Source organism: Podarcis raffonei, chromosome 5 (assembly GCF_027172205.1).
Source record: "Podarcis raffonei isolate rPodRaf1 chromosome 5, rPodRaf1.pri, whole genome shotgun sequence".
Lineage (NCBI taxonomy): Eukaryota > Metazoa > Chordata > Lepidosauria > Squamata > Lacertidae > Podarcis > Podarcis raffonei.
Genome location: NC_070606.1, coordinates 55,555,148 through 55,567,883, shown reverse-complemented (window position 1 = coordinate 55,567,883; position 12,736 = coordinate 55,555,148).

The following is a 12,736-nucleotide window of genomic DNA, read 5'->3' as shown; positions in this document are numbered from 1 at the left end:
ATACCCTGCAGTATTAGTGGCTTTCTGAAATGTCTAATTAAATCTTTGTAGCTTTGCAAATTAAGCAAGGATGGGCCTGATGGCAGAATAGATGCCTCTTTTGAATGCTAATTGACTGAATCTTTTCATTTCCTCTGTGAAGCCACAATTGGAGAGAGTGGGGTCCCTGCTGTAGGCTTAATTTATCCCAAATCTCCTTATGATATGGTTCACAGACAAGTTATGTGGAGGACATGACCTCTGGGCCAACACAACCCCAGTGCAAGCAGCATTTCCTAGTGGCAATATGTGGAAGTGGGGTGGCTGAAATACGTGCTGCCATGTTCAGGTGAATCACATGCCATAAAGTGGTGTTTATTATGTGGTCGTGCTTTCTGGTACATAATCATATGATTTCACCCACACGACTGCTCTATATAGAGAATTTCAAAGCGTATTAACTGAATTGTTATTGTTGTGGTTATTTGATATTTGTCCATAGGTGTCTTGGGCCCACATTGTGGTCATTTGATATTTGTCTATAAGTGTCTTGGGCCCACATTGTGGTCATTTGATATTTGTCTATAAGTGTCTTGGGCCCACATTTTCTTTCTTTCTTGGGCCCTTAATCTTAATACAAACTTTTCAGTTCAAACAATCAAGATCTGCAAACATATTCCCCCCAAGTGTGTTTCTCACTCAGAACTCCCAAAGTGTTTCATGTTCCAAACAGGGTTTCTTTTCTTTTTCTTTTATATGAGCTTTCAGGGTTTTATATGAGCTTTTAAAATGCAAAACTGGAGCAAAATGGTACACACACGCACACACGCACACAGCAGCAGCAGCAGCAGCAGCAGCAGCATAACCTCTTCTGAGGACAGCTGGGCACAAACAGCCTCTCAGAATTCTCCACTGTATTTACGGGAAAAGAAATCGAGGGGACAATTTTGCCAAATTTATTCAGAAGAAGATGAATCTAATCTTGGAATTAATTTCAGTGAATTTTTTCCTAGTGCTTTCATTTTATGTGATTACTGGGTGAAGAAGCTGGGTTTGTGCCATTCCTGTGTGGGTTATTTTCCAAGTTATTTCTCTGTGTTGGTCCCTCACATTTCCATTTTGTCACATTTTCCTGCCTGTACAGGATTTTGCATTTATCCTACCTATCTGATCAGAACAACCTGAACATCCCAAAGGCAAAGCCATCAATATTAAGTTAGAAACCAAAGTGATATTGACCTCAATCCCTTCCATAATTCTTAGTAATCAGCCTGGAGTCTTTTTCTCTGTAAATGATACATGGATAAACCATTTGACTCTAGTTTCTAGATCTATAAGAAGCCTCCACTTTCCTCATAAGCCTCGAAGTCAAAACAATTAGGACTTGATTAAATCTTATAATCAAGTCTTTTACTTCTGATGGAGGTCTTTTTGCCCTCCCCTCTAGTTCTGATGCTCAGCACTTAGATCTCATCATGAATTAGTCAAATATATTGCATGTCAAGAATAATTAATGGAAAGGTTCTGACATCAGGCCTGTGCCATTGACAATCTCATAAAAGAGCTATTAACCCCAGGTTAGCCCTACTCAGAGCTTATTCATATAAACCCAGAAATGGAGAGGTTCATAATTAGATACACAGGACATCATCTCCATAAGGGGTGTTGGGAACATGGCGATTGAAATAGCCTGATGAAGTAGGTGTTTGTAATCTAGATCAGACAAAGCCCTCTCAGCCATAAAAGGGACTCAGCTATTCAGTAATAAATAGGGCAGTGTAACACCAGCACTATTCACTCTTACTAAAGCTCGTATTGATGCCAGGTAGTTATCACTACCCAACGTAAAACTCTACAATGCTGCACTTCCTACAGTACCAATCCTTGCTGCCCTGCATGTCACTACACAGGTTGTGAGGAAAGGAGCATTTGTTCTTGATTACCCCTATTAAAATTAATCTAAGAAGTTGTTTCTCCTGCCTCCACACCTCCCGCTTGCAGTCTGAGCCACAAATAGCATGATACAACTTATTACAGTCCTTATAAGGCTTTTAGGGTAAGGTTACAAGATTTTTTCCAATGATGTTGGGGACACTTTTCAACTTCAATGGATTTTGTATGGGATTGATTTGTAAATCCAGGGACTGTCCCCAGGAAACGGGCACATCTGGTAACCTTATTTTAGGGCCAATTAAATCCATGGATATAAATTAGTTGGGAAGAGAAGCTGGAGATGTGTTGCTTGTCATGAGTATTATCCAGTAGGATAATAGCACAACCCCAGTCCTCACAGCATTTGTGATTGCAAATAAAGTGGCAGCTGAATCCAGTGAGATCAGATTTGTTTGGCTACCAAAATCATTTGAAAAGCCCTTTTAATCATGTTACAGTAATGTAGACAGGGGAGAACAATTCAAGGACAGATGGAGGACTAGTGATCTTTTGTGTTTTCAAAAGGTGTCAGGTGTATCTCTGAACTATTGTGAAGTGCCTCTTGATCACTATTTGGTAGCTGTTTAATCTCAGGTATGTGAATAGCCTATCAAGCCAGTATTGTTTACAGCCCCCCTGCCCCCACTGGAATTTCGCTTCAAGATTTTGTCTGACTGGGAACCTTGAATCCTTTTTGGATCAGACCTGTGAGCAAAACATGTGAAATTGACAGCTGACCTGTTCAGGTTTAAAAATTGCCTTTCTGCTTGGTACAAAATAGATGTCTCCAGGAAAGCACAGACAGAAAGGAAAAAGCCATTAGTAATTGCTGATTAGCAAAAGAAAGCTCTAGGCCCTGGGATTTAATTATGCTAATCTCACCATCAATCTTAATGTAGGCAAGAATGCAATCCTTCTAAGAAACAAGACCATTGATGCTCAGACAGAATTCCTGCTTTTCTTTCATTTGCTGGGGTCATTGATCATGGCTTTCAAGTAGAAGTATCTGTGAGCAAGGTGAGATAAGGCTGGTTTGTGCAGATATGTTTGAATAACTGATACCTAAGCAGCGTAATGCTACCTACAACAGAAGAAACGTTAGATTGTTTCTGAAGCTTGTGTTTGCAAAAGTGCCGCAATAAAGAAGTGCAAGTGTTAATAGTGAGAGGGAAAGATTTCACCTCAGTATTCTTCAAGTACTCTTGCCTCGTTTCTCCTCTGTTTGGGGGAGGGACTGCAGTCACTGGGACAATACTTACTCTTCTTCTGTAGGAACTAAGGGTTGTATTCAACTTAACGCTAAGGTGAATGCTCCATCATTACAAGGATTTCTACTTGAGCAATGGAAAGATCTTCCTATCTCAACCTCCTGCCCTCTCAGATCTGTTCTGGAAACAACATGGAAGCCCTCATTGTTGATGCCACCATTTCCCCCACAAAACACCTCTCTGGAGGGTGATATGTTGTGAAGTAGCAGCATTCTGGGTGTATCATGGTGAATTAAGTTGACAGTCCCAAGAAAGTTGAGAAAGCACTGTTGAGTATTGTTCCTACCGCCCTCAAATTTCACTTCATTCCCTGCCCAATTGCCAAAATCCCTCACCATCACTTTCACTGAGGGTGAATGGGATATTGAAAAGGGGAGAAGTTTTGGCTCAACTCTCATTTTTTTTAAATATCTGTTTTGGAGAGTTTTCAATCAGAATATCCTGATGCTTAGATGAGAAATCATGCTGGGTGGTTGCAGTTGCCGAACTATACCTGTCTCAATTACTGTGGTAGTAGTTATTAATAGTGGATGGCACTTGCTCAAAAGCTATTTAATGAGTAGTTTCAGAGAAAAGCTGCTGAATTAATTGGCTTGTTATAAGACACCAAGTCCACAGTAGCTACAGAGAGAGACCATCTGCACCACCCTTGGTGTCAGGGGGGTCAGAGGTGGTGTACCAAGGACATTTCAGTAAATGCTTCATTAAATGGTGGCTCCTTAAATTTTCCTTTTAAGTTCTCAGCAACATTTGTAGACTTTGGAAAGCTACCTTGCCTTTCAGTTACCCCTAAAAATGGAGCCAAAGGAATTGATGATGTGTTATGTAAATTAAGTTAAGCTTGCACAAATCTAAAATTGAAGTTTCCTTTTAAAATCAATGGGGGGAGGGGTCTGAATTGGGCTACACTTTTAGTCAATGCATCCATGTAATCTTTTAATCCAAAATCCAACAAAAGAAGAAAAAAGTATGGGTGATATATCCAACTAAAGGTGCAATCCAGACTCCATTTGGGCAGCAGCAAACCCCAACCAAAGCATAGGCCACTGCCATATCTGCATTCCTGGGCAGAAGGCAGGGACGGTCAATTTGCTGTGCAAACCTTCCACAGTTTTTAATGGACCTCCACTGGGGATTGGTTCTGCCAGTGCATCCATGCAGCTCAGACCTTGCCATTGCTCTGCCCTAGCACCATCAAGGTCACCTGACGCAATGCTGCTGTTGGGAGGGTAGCTGCATAACTCTGCCCCAGCCTTTACCAAATCACTCAGCATCTCCAAGGTAATAGTCTTCCCTTGTTGGAAGTTTGAAGTACTAATAAATATTCCACTGTTTCTCTTTCCCCCCCAAGTACTACCCATGCATGTACACCTATCTCTCTTTGGGGCTAGCTGTTGAACTAAGTCCCTAGCATTTGCACCACTGGCTTTAAGCTTACATATCACCTCATAAGAAACTCCTTGACACCCACAGGGAACAACATATTAGAAATCAGCAGGGAAAGGTGTGTATTGCAGTGCCAACTCCTTGCATAGTGCTAGTGTAGGCACCATGCTGTGAATATATAAATATAAAGCTGATCTTGGATGAAACACAGCAAAAACCAATTGCCTTTGATATAACTGGAGTGTGTAAGGAAATCAGCAAAAGTTGAGAGATGTGTACGTACTGTGCAAGGCTTGTAAACAGCTTCAATGCAACAGTTAATCGGGAGCTCTTTTTACATACTGGTTATACAACTAGTTATTTCATGCTCCATAGATAAGAGGATTTGTTTTTGCCCCTTAATGATAAGTGTAGAAAACTAAATGATTAAAACCTACCACACCAGAATGAAGCATGCTTATTTAAAGAAAGATTAATCTGAGTGGATTAAGTCCAGTCACTCAAAAGGCATAATCTACAAACAGAGATTTGAACAACTAGGAGGGAAAGTCTCATTATGTGAAAGAAACTCTGTAGGAAATTAAAAAAAAACTTGCAGGACAATGTGCATGTTGCTGGAAAAGGAAAAAAAAATTGTGATTGTGTACTATGGAAGTGGGAAAAGACAAATTGGATTCTATTGTTGATCATGCACACACAAGCACACACTTGTTGCATTTTGAGGTTGGAAAATCAATTATACTGCTCCCTACATGACCATATTTCAGCCTCTTTGCACCCAAGTATGTATGATTTGTACCTTAATAAATAGGAATGGATTAACTTTTCTTGAGAACCTGCACCTAAATAATGCATCTCTCCCTCCTGCATAAATCTGCTGATAAAATTTTATATTTTAGATACTGTTAGCAGCAAATACACACACAAACATATATCAAAGTTTACCATTACAGCTACTAAACTGCAATCAGTTATATATTATATGTATACTGTGTGCACGCGCACACACATACACACACACACACACACAGAGAGAGAGAGAGAGAGAGAGAGAGGCACATAACATAAAAAAACCCAAATATGCCATTTAAATTTACTACATTTCCGTTTGGACAAGAATTCTCTGAGCCCAGCAATACAGTTCTAGCAGGACAGAAATCTCAGATGCTATTACATCAAATGAAATATTCAGTGAGAGAAATGGATGGGGCCTCATTTGACCTTGTTATTTCACCTCTGCCAGCAACACAGAAAGACCAGGTTCAACAAGCTATTGTCACTTCTGCACACTGAAACAAAAGTAAACATTATGTTCTGTAAGGAGCTTAACAGGGTTGAAATGGGGGGGGGTTGGATTATATGTATTTTATTGCAGCAATGTGAGAGATTGAAAACGGTGTGTGCTTTTGGATGTTATATAATATTTTTTGAACGGTTGCTGAAGAAACAGTGAGAATGGCTCTGTCAAGCTTCTTTTTCAGATCTGGTGCAAAACAGTGCAGTGCCTGAGATGGAACTATGTTGCCACCACCTTCTGCCACTGCTGCCCTCCTCCTGCTCCTAACCTCTGCTGCCATCCATCCTATCCTCCTCCCCTTCTGTCCACTTGTTGCTGACAAAGCTTTGAGACGTCCTTCCTCAGAGTGAGGCATTATGGGTGAGCTAGGTGGCTCATCCAACTCATTATTGAGCTGCTTCTGTTCTTATATAACGCTAGCAGTGGAAAAGCACATCTGTTCTATAGTTAGATGTTTACCTTAAACCTATAGATGGGTTATCTGACAACAGGGGCCTTATGCCATCTGTGATTTGGATGCTACCTCGGAAACACAAACAGAAGATTACAGTGGTACCTTGGTTGTCAAACTTAATCCGTTCTGGGAGTTCATTCGAGTCCCGGAACAGTTTGAAAATCAAGGCGCAGCTTCCGATTGGCTGCAGGAGCTTCCTGCACTCAATGGGAAGCTGCGGAAACCGCATCAGACATTCGACTTCCGAAAAACATTCGCAAACTTCCAGGTTTGCAGCGTTCAGGACCCAATTTGTTCGGGAGCCAAGCTGCTCAACAACCAAGGTATCACTGTATAGAGAATATACAGTTAGCTTTGGTGAAAGGCAAATCAAGTATCTGCCACAAAAAATTAGCCCAGGCAGGTGAAATAATGGCTCCTAGATGTCTTCTCCCACTTGATAGAGTGTGGCAAATGTTTTCACAAACCTTCCACTTCTGAGAGATGGGGTTGGCTGCAAGACTCCCTCTGTTACTTGCTCTAGGGCTACAACCACCTGTGTTTTTTGTCCAGGACAAAACTGCTGGGACTTTGACTCCGCTGTTACAGCACATTAATCTCCAGAGGTGTCCAGATCACTTTCTAATCCTGTTACATTGGGTGAGTTTCAGTTAGTAAGGCTCGAGGACATTGTTTTGCTCTGTGCAATCTCTGAGAAAGGCAGAAAAGCAGCTTGTCGGTCAAAGTGAGGTTTTGCTGACTGCCAGCGTGAGGTCTTGGTATTTGCTGATCACAATAATATTTTGCTGAAAGGCTGAGAAATGTGTGGCAGAGTGGGCAATGAATCCTTGAAGAAGATAGTATGTGCTAGAGAAAATGGGCGGGATTCAGGTAACTTGCTGCATGAGCAAAACAACGTCTTGTTGCCTTGTTCTGTGGCCTTGTTGCCACTCAAGAATGTAGATAAGTTTCTTCATATTGCTATGATTTTTTGGGGGGGGAGGGAATAGGCTGAATGCAAACACCCCCTTCTAATTCCTGGATCCCATTCCCATTGATTGGTTTAAAGGCAAGCATTTGAAGGGATGTGGTCTACCCCCTTCTCATCCCAAATTAACCCAAGCAGGTGATCCACAGAAATCATGTTTGTATATGCCATTTAGAAGCATTGGCATAGGCGTGGGTGAATTGTAGGCACTATAAGCTTGCAAAATCAAAAAGGAAGAAGAAAAGAGAGAGAAATATGGAGCAGTGCATAGAATAATTGCCTTGAAAGGGCTTATCTTCCATAACAATAGGCTATAGCTGGCCCAACAGCCTCCCAACTCTGAAGCTATGAAGAAGGGTCAACATGTAATTATCTAACACAGAGCATTTGCCATGATAATTAAAGGCAATTACTTTTAATACTTGATCAAAAATAAACATTATCTACAGCACTTTGCTATCTCACAGAGAATATAATGCTGTCAGAGTAATTACTGTTCTACAGTTACCCAGCAGTTGCCAGCAGCAGGGAGGTTAACTCATGCAGTATTGAAGACTTGGTTGTGTGATCCTGCTTTGCTTGACTGGAGTGGTTGGATGTGTCTCCTTGAAAAGTGGAATTTTTTTTAGGCTGGAAAATGCATATTATACTTGATGGAAGGCTGCCACTGACAATTGCTGTTATCAGTTCTGCCATTCCCTCACACATGGGATCACTTATTCCATGTCCTGACATCACCATATCTTGCATTTCTCCATCTGAAGCAGCCAAATATGAAGTGGGAGTGAGGACATGCATAACATGATTGTCTTAGACCTCAAGGAACAGATCTTGAATATTATAGCATGGAGGGGATTTGATATAGAGATGCCGTTTGGGGCAGTAGCCTTTCTTTTTTTATATAAATAATTTTTATTCATTTTTAAACATATTGTCATACATACCACAAAATTTCACATCTTATACAATCTTTTTGGACTTCCATCAGCACCTCTGATGATCCCCCATTTTTATCATTTCTTCTGCATTTCTTAAATTCATATTGCCTTTAATTATCTTATCTCACAATCCACCTCTTTAACCAGTAGCCTTTCATCAAGTGTAACAGGGACTTAGTGGTAATTTTTCACATCACGATACTGCAAATAGGTTTTAGGTTGATAGGCTACATCTGCTTCTAGGGGTTGCATCATATGTACTTTTCTCCATCTCAGAAACAATATAGTAAATTGCTCCAGTCATCTGTTACTCACCTTTTAACCACACCTTTGTCTGCCTCAATGCTTTTCCCCAGGGAAAACCAATATTTAACTAGATCTGAACAAATGGCAATTTGGTTTTTTGAGGATTTGTTCCTATTTAGTGCTGGAGATCAGGTTTTCCAGGGGAAACTGGTGGGGCAAAGGCAAAATCTCTAGGTACAGGGCAAGCAGAAGTGTGGACAAGCCCATACTCATGTCGACTTAATTTCTATCCCATTAGAGCACACACATGCATATTCACTGTTTGAAAAGCCTAATTGATTCCTGTGGCTCTCCCTTTGCTTGATACTTCTCCTACTTCCTGCCTTCCCTAAGCAAAGGAAGGTTAGGGATGAGGCGACCCCATTTCTTACTCAGGATCAGATCAAAAAAGGACTATATCGACCTTGAAGTAGGCCAGATTTTTCAAGCAGCATGAGTTTGCATTTCAAAATTTTGCATGATCCCTAAACTATGACTGATGAAGCATTGAACAACATTAGCCTTTGCTATGCACAGCTGGAAGACAAAAGTAATTGGGAATAGTTTGTGTATAATAAGCTAGGACTTTATGAATTTCAGAACAGCAGTCATTGTTGTATTATCAGAGATCATGGGCACTGCTGTATGTGAAACACATTGACTCTAAATTAACCTATTATGTTACCCTTCAAGAACACATCCCCATAATGAACAAAGCTTCCTATTTGCTCAAATGGCAATCCAGCATAACATCTGCACCTCTCTTGGTTGTCTTAAATTGGCTTTAGAAACTGCTGTGGTCTTCTCCCTGTACTTGCTGTATTCTGCAGCAATAGATATTGTATAAAATGTGCAGTTGTTGCCAGGCATCAACTCAAAGTCATAATTCCTAGAGCAGAAAGATTTGGAAACTATTACTATAAATTGTAGATGAGGGATGGTACTCCCCCCTCCATCCCTGACAGTTTGCCATGCTGACTGGGGCAGGTGGGAATTGGAGTCCAACCACATCTGAAGGACCACAGGTTCCCAAACCTTGTAATAATGCATCACACGATGTTCTTCTGACCGTTTGACTTCCAAAATGTTTGAAAACCAAGGCGCAAAGGGCGGCCTGCAGAAAATTGAAAAAAATAACATGTACACTCAGCACAAACTGTTCGACTTCTGAGGTGCGTTCAAAAATGGAAGCATTTACTTTTGGGTTTTCGGCGTTCGAAAACAGAAACATTCAGCTTCCCGGACATTTAAAAACCGAGGTGCCACTGTAGTCCCTGCTCAGTGACCAGATGTATTTTGCTTTCATTTTCATGATTCCAGTAAAAGTGATCATTTCTATAGAAAATGAAACAATCATAACAGGGGCAATAACAATAAAGCTACTTAGAATGATAACTTCTGGCAAAGATTCCTAAGGAGAATGAGCTCCAGCCAACCCAATTCGAATGGGACACATAACTTTGGAAGAAGGGGCCAGCGAGGAACCTAACCTACATAGAAACCTGCACAAGAAAGGATGATGTGGTAATTCAGCAATTACGTATGCTGCGTTCTGAAAAGTTCATTCTAAATCTTTGTCATTGTTGAGACAGCAATAGTGTTTCAGTTTTTCAATGACTTTGATATGCATTGTGGCAAGAATTCTCCTATGAAGCTGGAATTCTGAGAATGCTTATTATAAAGTCAAGTGTCATTCTTCTCATTTAAACTTGCTTCTGAGTAATGCGTTTAGGATTGGACTATAAGCACAGGAATATGCTATTCTGAATCATTGCGTTGATCCATCTAATTCACTACTGTCCACAGTGGCAGTGACTGTTAAGCAACTCTGGGGCAGTGTTTTGCACTGGAGTGGGGTGAGAGGTTCAGGTGAAGGACAGGTGTGATGCCTCTGAAGACTTCTCTCAATGGCAGTGCCTCTGCACTCTGCTTTCACCGCCCTATGTTAGTGCAGTATCCATTGCTGCCACCTTCTAATTTCAGCCTCTGGACTTTATTTTCTGACAGTACCACTATAGCCACATTTTTTTAAATGGACTAGAAGACATTTTAATGACCATGTCATAGTAACAAAGAGGTTCAAAATTCAAAATAATTTTGGAAGACAAGTATAAAAGGAATCTGGTACTGATTACTAACATTTTGCTCACAAAAGTATATCTTCCTTAGTGTAAATAAGTGAAAATGAAACTGGTATGGAGGTTCCATGAGTATCATAGGTTTGATCCACACAGAATAAAACATTTGCAAAGTTAAGCAGGGTCCAATATGATTTCAAATTGAATGGGGGACTGCATGTTGAGATTCTTGCATTGCACAGAGTTGGAATAGAATAGATTGGCCTTGGTGTCCCTTCCAATTCTCCAGTTCTATGATACATACCCTAGAGTTGACTTTTGGATCATCTGTGGGGAAGTGTTTCTTGTTATGTGAAAGCCACCCAGAAACACTTGATTGGAAATGGTTCAACTTAAGGTTGTAACACAGATAAGCTGTTTTCATGGCATGGTGCTTCTCTGGACAATTGGGCTGATCCAATAGAAAACAGCTTTTCCCACATGCAAAGGTCAATGTGTCACAGAAGTTGCTGCATGGCTAACATGAAGTATAATGGCTGAGATAGGAATGTGACTCTTTGTCTTTTCTTTCCAGAAATCTTCAGTATTCTTGATGTGAATCTGACCTTGCATCGTGCAGATCAGCCATTAGTGGAAGTATAATAAGAAATGGAAATATAATAAGAAAGTACATAAACACATCCCAAGATCTTATTTGCAATGAAAAAGTACTTTAAATAATAATAAAAAGGTTCAACTGCTGATTAATGCATCTACTCATTCTCCTGGCAAACAACATGAAAGAATTTACATCTCATTAGGAAAGCAGTTCTGCAAGCAAATATTTAGCTTAGTGATGTTTCCTGGGGCAGACAAAATTTTGATGATAAAAAGCAACAATAAAATATATGTAACTCTGTTTGCAGAGCTCCCCTTTCATGTGTGTCTTTGGTAACAATCAAAAGGGGGCAGTCTAATAATTAAATGCTGCATAGGCTTTCTCAGAAAGTAGCTATACATTTCCAAAAGTGTGTGTGTGTGTGTGTGTGTGTGTGTGTGTGTGAGAGAGAGAGAGAGAGAGAGAGAGAGAGAGAGAGAGAGAGAGTAACAAAGACAGAAGTTAGCTAGGCTGTCTTGGTATTTGGGACAGATTTACACGGGAGAGATTCATCTGGCCTATCAATTGGATCAGGACAATTTTTAAAAACCAATTAGTCAATTTCATTCATCTATTAATGTTGCAGACCTAATTATTGTTTTTTGTAAAAACCAAATTGATTAAAATGAGAGAAGCCAGTAATCCGGCCTGTCTAGAACCTATTCCCAGGGACTTTTGGATATGTGGGGGAGGGGCATTCAGTGATGATGATTAATTATTGCCATTTTAATTTATTAAAATAAATCAGTATGTACATGGTCAACTGTATTCTTGTTGTCATTCTCTTTCATATCTTTTTTTAATCAGATGTGCTTGGCCTGTGCTCTTTCATGGTGAAAATAAAAAAGATAGAACAGTTAAGTCGTGGCTCAAAAATTATTCTACATAATATTTCAGGACTTGTGATCAAATGCTTCCTATATTGTTTGCATCCCATACCATCATTTGTGTCCAACACACCAAGATTTAAATGGCTTTTACTGGGGATGAAGAAAAGAATAGCAAGAAGGAAGCAAGCCGGATAGTCTTTCAATCTAATGTGATTTCTAAAGGTTAGGCAAAAACGTATATTTTCCTTTTAAAATGTCAATTTACTCTGAACGACACTGGGGCAAAAATAACATTTGAAGTTAATGGAGAACTTTTGAAACAAGGTAATTGCCACTGAAGCAGTTGGAGATTTCATTTTTCAAAAGCATCTCCAGCATCAATTGTGCTTGTGTCTGTGAGGCTGCAAGGCGGAAGGACAAATTAAACCTTACCTGACTATCTGCCGATCTGTAGGTTATAATATTTAGCAGTAAGACACAAAGCTAGTACTCCCCCCCCCCCGCTTCTTTCCTCAATAGTCATTGCATGTGAGTGTCATAATGCAATCTTATGGTCCAGTTACTCTTCAGCTCCTACATACCTGGAATTCCCTGGCTTATCTATGTCTCCAAGGACTCAAAATCAGCAGTCAGCAGGTAGCAAATTTAGAGGTGCAGGGACCCTTTGTGATATTCACAGCTATGC